Source organism: Triticum dicoccoides, chromosome 6B (genome assembly GCF_002162155.2).
Source record: "Triticum dicoccoides isolate Atlit2015 ecotype Zavitan chromosome 6B, WEW_v2.0, whole genome shotgun sequence".
In the NCBI taxonomy this organism is placed as follows: Eukaryota; Viridiplantae; Streptophyta; class Magnoliopsida; order Poales; family Poaceae; genus Triticum; species Triticum dicoccoides.
The window spans coordinates 401,808,867-401,820,208 of record NC_041391.1 but is presented as its reverse complement, the minus strand read 5'-3'; positions in this window follow the sequence as shown (position 1 = coordinate 401,820,208).

Below are 11,342 nucleotides of genomic sequence, written 5' to 3'. Positions count from 1 at the left end.
CCCCGACGCCGCCTCGTTGTCGCCGTGCTCCGCCACCTCGTCGGCACCGCTCCATCGCCTCTCCCTCACCGACGCCAACACGCCCTGTCGCCCCCTCCGCCCTTCCCTGCTCGCAAGTGAGCGCCGCTATCCCCCTTCGCCCCCTCTCTCCCTGGGTCGCCACGGTCACCGCCCTCCCCACCCGTGGTCGACGCGCTCCGGCCCCGCCGTTTACGCGCTCACCGTGCACCTCTCCCTGTCGCTCCCGCACACGGCCTCGCTGGCCCACGCCCGCGGCCACGACGCTCGACCGTGCCACTCATGACCCGTCGCCGCGCCACCGCCGCCTCCTACTGCTGCGAGCTGCTGCAGACGCCGCTTGCCCCCGCCACCAGCTGCTCGCTGCCGCGCCTGCGCTCCGACCGCGACCCGCACTCCCGCTCCGCTCACTAGCCGACCTCCTCTGCCGTGGTCGGCGTCACCGCCCCCCTGGTGGCCTCGGGCACACACGGGTGCCCACGCCCGCGCCCGTTTCGCCCGCCCCGCTAAGGCCCCCTGGGCCACCGACATTGGGGGCCCACGCCCCTGTTTAAAAAAAAGAAGTTTAAAAAAATAACTTTAATAATAATAATTAATTAGTTTAATTAATAACTTAACTTAATTACTTCTGTTTAATTTACCTAATTAACTGGTTTGGTTAACTAATACATGCTTAATTAACTATGCCTATGACACGTGGGCCCCGGTTGACAGTTTGACCAGTCAACCGACTGGTTGACTGCTGATGTCATGATGACATCATGCTGATGTCATTATTCATTTAAGTCGAGTTTAATAATTAATAATAAATTTAGAATTTGTTTTAAACTTCAGATAATCATAATAAATAATCTGTAGCTCACTTGAAAAAGTTTTATACATGAAAGTTGCTCAGAACGATGAGACAAATCTAGATATGCGGTCCTTCGTCCGCCACACGTCCATAGCATAGCAAACGTCGAACCTTTCCCCTCTGGTTCATCTGTCTGACAGACGTCCGGAACCGGGAAAACTTTCCCGGATGTTTCCCCCTTTGCCCATATCGCCTAGCGCTATGTTAGAACACCTCTAGTCCCGCTTATAATCATGTTATACATATGTTTGCGTGTATTTACTGTTTCTTCCATCTCTTCTCTCCGGTAGACCCCGAGACCGCTGATGATGCCCCTGTGATCGACTACATCATCGACTACCCTCTTCCCTTTCGGCGGAGCTTCCAGGCAAGCCCCCCTTTGATCATCTCGATATCACCCATTCCATTCTCTCATGCTTGCATTAGAATTTGCTACTATAATTGATTGCTCCTATTCTATTGCATAGTCTGCTTTTGTACCTACTGTTGTACCTTACCTTCTAACCCCAAACTACTTAGTATAGGTTGGTTAGTGATCCATTAGTGACCCCCACCTTGTCCTTGTTGCTCCTGCTTCATCATCGACGACTCGATCAACGTGATCGACGACCAGAGCCCAACACCACACATCACATCATGCCCCTATTGTTGCTCGACTCTGTAGAGCTACTATCGAGTGCCGAGGGTGGTACATCATAACGCACTCCTGATGATGACTCTGTAGTGTAGCTATTTGGTCGTGGTCATCGAGGGTGATTCCTCCTTGACCACTCTCGATACGACTCTGTCGTGCAACCCCTCAAGTGTGAACCTCGAGGGTGGTTCCTCGTATGTTCACCTTGATGATTACATCGAGTGGAATCCACCGAGGGTGATTCCTCGGGTTTTCCCCTTGATGTTTGGATACACGGTTACCTTGACTTTACTTGAGACCTTGGTGAAAGTCGGGCGGGCCCGGAGAGCACCCGCAAGATGGTAATGTGGCAAGGCCGGGCATTCTGGGCCCTTGCCATAAGTCCACAGACGGGGCGACGGGGTCACATTATCGTGAGTCTCTGCTCATCTCCGCAAGCTAATAATACACTATGGTTTGGGTATTTGTTCTGTGTTGGCCTCTGGCCTTTACGCACCAACCACCACGCGAGAATAGTTATGGGCCTCGGCGTCGTGGTATCAGCCAAAGCTTTGTCAAACGTCCAGTTTGGCAGTGCGGCACAGCTGGGCCGGCACCATCCTGTAGTGGTGGAGCCTGGACCCGCCCTGTATGCAATGATCCGGAGTGCAACGGGCGATGGGCCCAGACCCCGGAGTGCTTAGGATGTAGACCGGCGGGGATCTCTCCGTTGAGCCTAGGTAGGGCTACGACGTGTTGATCTTCCGAGGCCGGGCATGGCCCATGAAAGTGTGTCCGGCCAGAGTAATCAAGCGTGTTGGAAAACGTGGTGCACCCCTGTAGGAAAGATTATCTATTAATAGGCATGTCCATGGTAACGGACGTTCAGACTTATATCCTGATCTTATACAACTACCAATGGATACCTGAGATATGTGGCTCCGAGATTGCTTTCTTGCAGGGAGTCGAGGAAGGATATCCGGGCGTTGTTTCTACAATATGTTTGTTAAATATTAAAATGATATTCTTTTCTCTTTTGCATGCTGCAAGATGCTTGGAGCTGCTTGAAGATGCTAGTCTTCGTTAGGCTAGGCCTTCCCCCTCTATTCTGGAATTCTGCAATTCAGTCCACAGATACAAACCTTCCATTTGATACCAATGCATACTTAGTATAGATCTTATGCTTGCGAGTACTTTGGATGAGTACTCATGGTTGCTTTGCTACCCTTTTCTCCCTTCTTTCTTCTTTTCCGGTTGATGCAACCAAATGGTGGATCCTTGGAGCCAGATGCCACCCCCGTCGACTACTACATGGAGGCCGCCGAAGACCAGGAGTAGTTAGGAGGTCCCAAGCAGGATGCCTTGCCTCTTCGATCGTTGTTGCTTTTGTGTTAGCCTTCTTAAGGCATCCTTGTTTAACTTATGTCTGTACTCAGATATTGTTGCTTCCGCTGACTCTTGTGTACTGAGCTATGTATTCGATCCCTCGAGGCCCCTGGCTTGTAATATAAAGCTTGTATTCTTTTATTTATGTCTAGAGTTGTGTTGTGATATCTTCCTGTGAGTCCCTGATCTTGATCGTACACGTTTGCGTGTATGATTAGTGTACGATTGAATCGGGGGTGTCACATCACATTGTTGCAAGGCTTATTATGATGTGCATTACCGAGAGGGCCCGGAGATACCTCTCTGATACTTGGAGTGACAAATCCTAATCTCGATCTATGCCAACCCAATAAACACCTTCGGAGATACCTGTAGAGTATCTTTATAATCAACCAGTTAAGTTGTGACGTTTGATACCACACAAGGTATTCCTCCGGTATCCGGGAGTTGCATAATCTCATAGTCAAAGGAATATGTATATGACATGAAGAAAGCAATAGCAATAAAACTTAACGATCATTATGCTAAGCTAACGGATCGGTCTTGTCCATCACATCATTCTCCTAACGATGCGATCATGTTTATCAAATGACAACACATGTCTATGGTTAGAAAACTTAACCGTCTTTGATTAACGAGCTAGTCTAGTAGAGACTTACTAGGGACACTATGTTTTGTCTATGTATCCACACATGTATCAAGTTTCCGGTTAATACAATTCTAGCATGAATAATAAACTTATCATGATATAAGGAAATATAAATAACAACTTTATTATTGCCTCTAGGGCATATTTCCTTCATCTTTATCCGTATTTTTTTATCGACACCTCTCTCTCTAAGCATGTGGACATATTTTTCGATTTCGGTTTTTGCTTGAGGACAAGCGAGGTCTAAGCTTGGGGGAGTTGATATGTCCATTTGGCATCATGTTTGCCTATTGTTATTTACTATGTTTTCATGCACAATAATGCCTTTTGGAACAATTCTAATGCCCTTTATCTCATAATATGCAAGGCTTATACAAAGAGGAAGAGTACCGGCAGCTGGAATTCTGGACCTGGAAAAGCTACGTTAGAGTCTATTCTGCACATCTCCAAATGAGATGAAAATTTACGGAGAATTATTTTAGAATATATTAGGAATATTGGAGCAAATAACTACCAGAGGGGCCCCACCAGGTGGGCACAACCCACCTGGGCGCGTGAGGGAGCCCAGGTGCGCCTGGTCGGTTGTGCCCTCCTCGGCCCACCTCCGATGCCCCTCTTCTAGTATATAAGTCATTTTGACCTAAAAAAATAAGGAGATGACTTTCGGGATGAAGCGCCGCCGTCTCGAGGCGGAACCTGGGCAGGAGCACTTTTGCCCTCCGGCGGAGCGATTCCACCGGGGGAACTTCGCTCCCGGGGGGGGGGGGGATCATCGTCATCATCATCACCAACAACTTTTCCATCTTGGGGAGGGAAATCTTCATCAACATCTTCAACAACGCCATCTCCTCTCAAACTGTAGTTCATCTCTTTTGTTCAATCTTTGCACCAGAACCTTAGATTGGTGCTTGTGGGTGACTAGTAGTGTTGATTACATCTTGTAGTTGATTACTATATGGTTTATTTGGTGGAAGATTATATGTTCAGATCCATTATGCTATTTAATACCACTCTGATCTTGAGCATTATTATCATTTGTGAGTAGTTACTTTTGCTCTTGAGGTCACAGGAAAAATCTTGTTGCAAGTAATCATGTGAACTTGATATGTGTTCGATATTTTGATGGTATGTATGTTGTGATTTCCTTTGTGGTGTCATGTGAACATCGACTACATGACACTTCACCATATCTGGGCCTAAGGGAATGTCTTGTAGAGTATTTATTAGATGATGGGTTGCTAGAGTGGCAGAAATTTAAACCCTAGTTTATGCGCTACTCCATAACGGACCAATTTGGATCCAAAAGTTTAATGTTATAGTTAGATTTTTTCTTAATAATTTTCTCGTAGTTGCGGATGCTTACGAGAGGGTTAATCATAAGTAAGAGGCTTGTTCAAGTAAGAACAACACCTAAACACCGGTACACCCACATATCAAATTATCAAAGTAACGAACACAGATCGAATCAACATGACGAATGTGACTAGATGAAATTCCCGTATACCCTCAAGAACACTTTGCCTATTATATGAGACCGTTTTAGGCCGTCCTTTGCCACAAAAGGATTGGGCTACCTTGCTGCACTTTATTTACCGTTACCGTTACTTGCTCGTTACAAAATATCTTGTTATCAAACCACCTGTTATCAACAATTTCAGTGATTGCAGAAAACTACCTTGCTGAAAACCACTTGTCATTTTCTTCTGCTCCTCGTAGGGTTCAACACTCTTACTTATCGAAAGGAATACGATTGATTCCCTACACTTGTGGGCCATCACAAGACCTCTCTAAACGACTTCGCCACAACCTCTTCGTCCGCCTTTCACTAGGACTCCTTGGTTGGCTCGACGATGTCTTACGTGTCGCTCCAAATTTTTTGTCGGGCTTGATTTATCTAGTTTGTATCCCGAGTGCATGTACGTGAAACCTTATGTCCTAGCTTATTTCTTTATTACTGTAGCTGCCTTTGTGATTAGTCCGGCAAACTAGAATGTTTTGAGTTTTTTTCGTCATATTGTTGATATGATTGTTACTAGAAATTCTATAATTTGTATTTGTATCCCTAGAGTTGGGCATTTGCTGACCACTCCAATGCCTAGCTGGTTCTCTAATGAGGACGGAATTTTCGAGCATGATACACAGGGAGATTCATTAACCGAAGCCAACATCTCCGAGGCCGACCAAGTCATCGCTGCCACCTCCAGTCATCATGGTTTCGACGAGTGCTCGAGACAAATGGGAGAGAATGAGAAGGAAAAGACCAGTTGGAGGGGTAACTTGAGCATTGTTTATAAATTTTTTCATTGGCCCGTGGCAACGCACGGACAATCTACTAGTATTATTGATATGTGGGATCATCCTGTCGAAAAACAGTTTTGAACGTCCAACCTGCCCGAGCAACGCAGTATGTAACCAATAGGGCTAAAAAGTGATGGCTTTTTAGAAAAACAAATAGCGATAGTAAAATAGAACCCTGGTTCCAAATGTGATGTTTTTCTAATAATTTACTTGGACAAGTACTAGTTAGTAAGGGATGTTTCCATAAAAGGTATCACGCATAACTCGCGAGCACCGTACGATACCATTTGATCCAGCGGCTACTCACTCGGTTGACGAGCATGAGCTAAAAATAAGTGTTTTCTTTGGATTTAATTGTTCATCCCGATTTTTTGAGCTGGGAGCAGAAAGAAACTTTTGCATTGTTATAAGCAAAATTAATATTTACCCAAAAGTTCCTATCTGCTCTTATTCCAAAATTTCACTATCCTATCCGCTTCTATCTTTTTGGTGTTGTGGTATGAAATAGGGCCGTTATGTATCAAAAATCGTGTTTGGTCAGTCAAACCTTGATTATTTTTGTTGGAACTATTGAGGCTTTATTTTATAGGTTTTATATGGTGGGAATATTGCTTTAGCAAAAAATAAAAATAAATTCCCTATTGAAGCTCTTTTGTATACAAAAGGTCAGTGAGAGAAACTTCAACGGGCTGACCCAAACAGACGACGATTTCGTCCGCCTTTTGCCCGTTTGGGTCGGCCAGGCGGACACGAGCGTCTGCTTCCGCGCTTGGGTTGGCGCGTGCGTCCAACGCTGGCGCGACCCAATTTGACAGCGTAAAAAAACTGAATGCATGCATATTTAACATAAAAACTAAACTAATTATACATTAAAGTCGGCCACGAAGGCCGGCAGGAGTCCACGCGTCAACATTAGCATTTTAAAAAAATAAACTAAAAACTAGGCGCCGACGCGCTGCCCTAGGCGGCGGCGTCGTCGTCCTCGGGGTCCGTGGGGTTGATGAGCGTCGGCGCCGGACCGGCCCAGCTGAACGCCGTGTTCCAGAGCGCGGTCATGTCAGGCGCAGGCAATGCCGGCGCGGGCAGTGCCGCCGCCTAGCCCGCCGCGGCCTGGCGCGCCTCCTGCTCGGCCTCGAGCCACTCGGCCTCGGTGTCGCGCTCGAGCATCTCGAGGTACTCGCCCTCGCGGCGCTCCTCGGCCACCCGGATCTGCTGCCAGTGCTCGAGGTACGCCGCCTCTTGCTCCGGCGTGGCCTGCATCCAGACCGGCAGCGCCCTCACCCACTCGCGCACTACTCCCGTCCAGAAGTAGCGCTCGATGGGCTCCGGCTCCAACTCCGGCTGCGGTTCGGCTTTGGCGAGGCGGCGGGGAGGGGATGGCGGGGCCACCGGCGGCACCACCCAGTCGCCGGCCGTGGAGAGGGCCATGGCTTGTACCATGCCCACCTCGTACCGAGCTTCTTCTTCTTCTTCTGCCGGCTCTGCCCTGCGCCGCTCGTCCTCCTCGCTCTCCCGGTAGACGGTCGCAAGGGCCGCCTGGTAGGCATCCTCTGCCGCCTGGTCTTCCTCCTTAACGATGAGCGGCAGCGGCAGCACGCTGTGGTCAACCTCGCGCACGCCGCGCCGCCTCGCCCCTCGTGCTCGAAGGCGAACCAGTGCACCCAGTTGGGCGAGTCGTAGGCTTAGGCCTCGTCGCGGCGCTGCTCCGGCGTCAGGAGCGCCCGCCGGCGACGCACCTCCTCCGCGTGCGCCGTAGCCGACGCGGCGCCGCCGGCACTGGGATCCTTTCCGGATCCAGATGCCAGTCGTGTGGCAACATCACGTCGGGGTACGGCAGCGGCACTCGCGATGGCGCTAGTGCCACTCCTCCTGGTGCACGGTGTAAGGGCATATTTATCCCTTAGGTGTTTTGGTGATTGATGACAATGCTTTTGCGGACTAATCGTGTGCCTTGAGTTTCTCAGATACTTCATCACCTGGCACGAGACGATTCGGTGCCCCTCGGAGACTATTGAAGTTGGCGTTGTTCTACGTTTCTCTTTGGTGGAGTTGAGTCGTAGGAGAGCCGTACTATTAAGAGGGGGTCCGCGTCGGAAAGGTTTGGGTAGAATCAACACGTACACTTGTCCTACCTTTCCGTGCACTTTGGAGCTTCGCTTCGTTATCCTTGTTGTGCCGAAATCTGACGACTACTGATGTACTTGCGGTAGTACCGCAAGTACCAGCAGTAGTACCACTGTGGGTCACGGTAGTACCGCTCCTCTAGAGCCCTAGTACCGTGGCTCCCAGGCCTAGTGCCGCTCCGGTACGGTAGTAGGGGCTGATGTAATTTTTTACATCCGCGCCACCCACGGTAGTACCGCTCGTCCAGCACAGTAGTACCGCGGGAGCCCATGGTAGTACCGCTCCCCTGGAGTCGTAGTACCGTGGCCCTCCTACCCAGTACCGCGGCGTCACGGTAGTAGGAGCGGATGTAATTTTTTTACATCCGCGCCTCAACGGTAGTACCACGCCTCGTTCGCGGTAGTACCGCGTCGGATTTTTTCACCACCTCATTTTCAGCGGAAGTAGGCACGGATGTAATTTATTTCATCCGCGCCCTTCCCAGGAAGTGACTCTCCTGCCTTGCGGTAGTACCGCAAGGGGGAGTGGTACTACTGCACCCTAGTCAGGCTAGTCTCGGCCTCTGCTGCTGTGCGGAAGTACCGTGGTCCACCATGGTAGTACCGTGGTCCACCATGGTAGTACCGCGGTGCCTCGCGGTAGTACCGCGCCCCCGGAGCGGTAGTACCGCGTGTCGCGGGCTGAACATGTGGATAACGGTTGGATATTTCCCATGACTATATAAGGGGCGTCTTCTACCTCTAGTTGACTACCTCTTCCACCTCTAAGCTCCATTGTTGCTCCAAGCTCCATTTTCGCTCGATCTCTCTCCCTAGCGAATCAAACTTGTTGATTTGCTCGGGATTGGGTGACAAGGGCCCGATCTACACTTCCACCACAAGATATTTGATTCCCCCCACTTATCCCTAGCGGATCTTGTTACTCTTGGGTGTTTGAGCACCCTAGACGGTTGAGGTCACCTCAAAGCCATACTCCATTGTGGTGAAGCTTCTTGGTGTTGTTGGGAGCCTCCAATTGTTGTGGAGATTGCCCCAACCTTGTTTGTAAAGGTTCGATCACCGCCTTCAAGGGCACCAATAGTGGAATCACGGCATCTCGCATTGTGTGAGGGCGTGAGGAGAATACGGTGGCCCTAGTGGCTTCTTGGGGAGCATTGTGCCTCCACACCGCTCTAACGGAGACGTACTTCCCCTTAAAAGGAAGGAACTTCGGTAACACATCCTCGTCTCCACCGGCTCCACTCTTGGTTATTTCGTGCCTTTACTTTTGCAAGCCTACTTGTGTTACATCCATTGCTTGATTTTGTGCTAGTTGTTATTGCATCATATAGGTTGCTCACTTAGTTGCACATCTAGACAACCTACTTTGTTGCTAAGTTTAATTTGGTAAAGAAAAGCTTAAAAATTGTTAGTTGCCTATTCACCCCCCCTCTAGTCAACCATATCGATCCTTTCAATTGGTATCAGAGCCTCGTCTCTTTTTAAGGACTTTACCGTTCGAAGAGTATGGTTGATGTCGTAGATGAGGTGGGAGAGCACTCCGGTGCGAATCCGATATCATCTACGGGAGATGGGGGTAACTCGATCTCATGTGAGGAATTCAATGTGGCTTTGGAAACATTGAAAACCTCCATGACGACCGAGGTCAAGGACATGTTTAAGGAATTCCTAGAAGGACTTAAACAATCTACCTCGCCGATGAAAGTGGGTGATCCCACCAACAAGGTGACGGATGCTACCTCCGACAAGGGGGAAGCTAACATTTAAAAGAGTCCTTCTATTAGTGGTAGAAATGGTACCGGCATCTTTGCCCATGTGGAACCCCCAATTTATGGAGGGCCAATCCCCTCCACTCATTTGAATCATGCCGGTCCTCCTCCTAAATATGAGAAACATGAAGATTTTGATTCTTGGGTCTATCGCTTTAAGCGTCATTTGAAACATGTTAACACTAACCTTTGGAGAATCATTGAAGAAGGTTTCTATCCTCATGACCCAAGCAACTTCACCCCTCGAGAAGCCGTGGACAATCAATTCAATGAGAGTGCTCTCTTCATCATCCAAGATGCAATCCTTCCCGAAGATCTCCCTCATCTTCGACCTCATGCCATGGCTAAAGAAGCATGGAAATGTGTTGAGTCTCTCTATCGAGGAAGTGCTAGCATCCAACGCTCCAACTATGAAGTGGTGCAAGATGAAGCCGATGAGTTTGCAATGAAAGAAGATGAAGAACCTCGTGAGCTCTTTCGAAGAGTGACCAAACTCGCGGTCTCACTCCGAGATCATGGAAGCAAGGACACGGATGACAATTGAATCAAGCGCAAGTTCCTCAAGGCCATGATGCCCTACAACAAGGCCATGTCCTCCTTCATTCGTCAAAGACCGGACTTCCACTCCATGTTGGATGAGTTCGTTGCAATGAGCATCTTGGACAAGACCGCCGACAATGCGGTGCTCCGTTCTCAAAGGGCAAAGAAGCCCAATCTTGCTTTCAAGGCCAAGGTCATCATGGAAGAAGAGGAATAAGTGGAAGATGAGGAGAGCAATTCCGAAGACACCAAGTATGATTATCATGAGCACATGGCCCTTGCTTCAAGACAATTTTGGAGCAAGAAGAATACAAGACCCAACTTCAACAAGAACAACTCAAGTGGTGTCAAGGGCAAGCAACGAGTTAGAACTTGCTTCAACTGTGGCAATGTGAGCCATTTCGTTGCGGATTGTCCTTACGAGAAGCGGGAAGACAATGGTGGCAAATTCATTCGAAAAGACAAAGCCAAGTCCTTCCCCAACAAGAACAACTTTGCCAAGAAGACTCCAACTCGTGGGTTGGTGGTTCAAGAAGAATACCAAGAGGATGACGATGATGATGAAAGTGGAGAAGCAATGGCCATGGCATCCGTTGCCATTTCTACTACTCCCCCGGTGTCTCTCTTTGATTCACCCAATGAAAACATCACCGCCAAGTGCCTCATGGCTAAAGCTTCAAACAAGGTAACCCCCAACATCACAACCACCATCATTACTAATCCCTCCTTGGAGGATTGCATTGATGAACATGTTGAGTCTAATGAGGAAGTGAATGAATTTGAGTCTTTTATGAGTAAGCTCAAGGGTAAGTCCAAGAAGCACTTTGTTGCTCTCTTGGAACAACTTGGTGAGACCAATGACATGATCGAGGCTCACGAAGAAACCATCTCTAAGATGGAAGGTCATAGTCGTGACTATGCCGATGAGATATCGGATCTCTCTAATGCTCTTGAGGAAGAGCGTGTGCATCGTTTGACTTTTGAGGAGTCACACAATGATGACCATGCTAATTTAAAGAAAGATCTCGATCATGCTCTTGTCGTGTCTTGTGTGCTCACTTCCGAGAAGGCTAAACTTGGGGTTGATCATGCT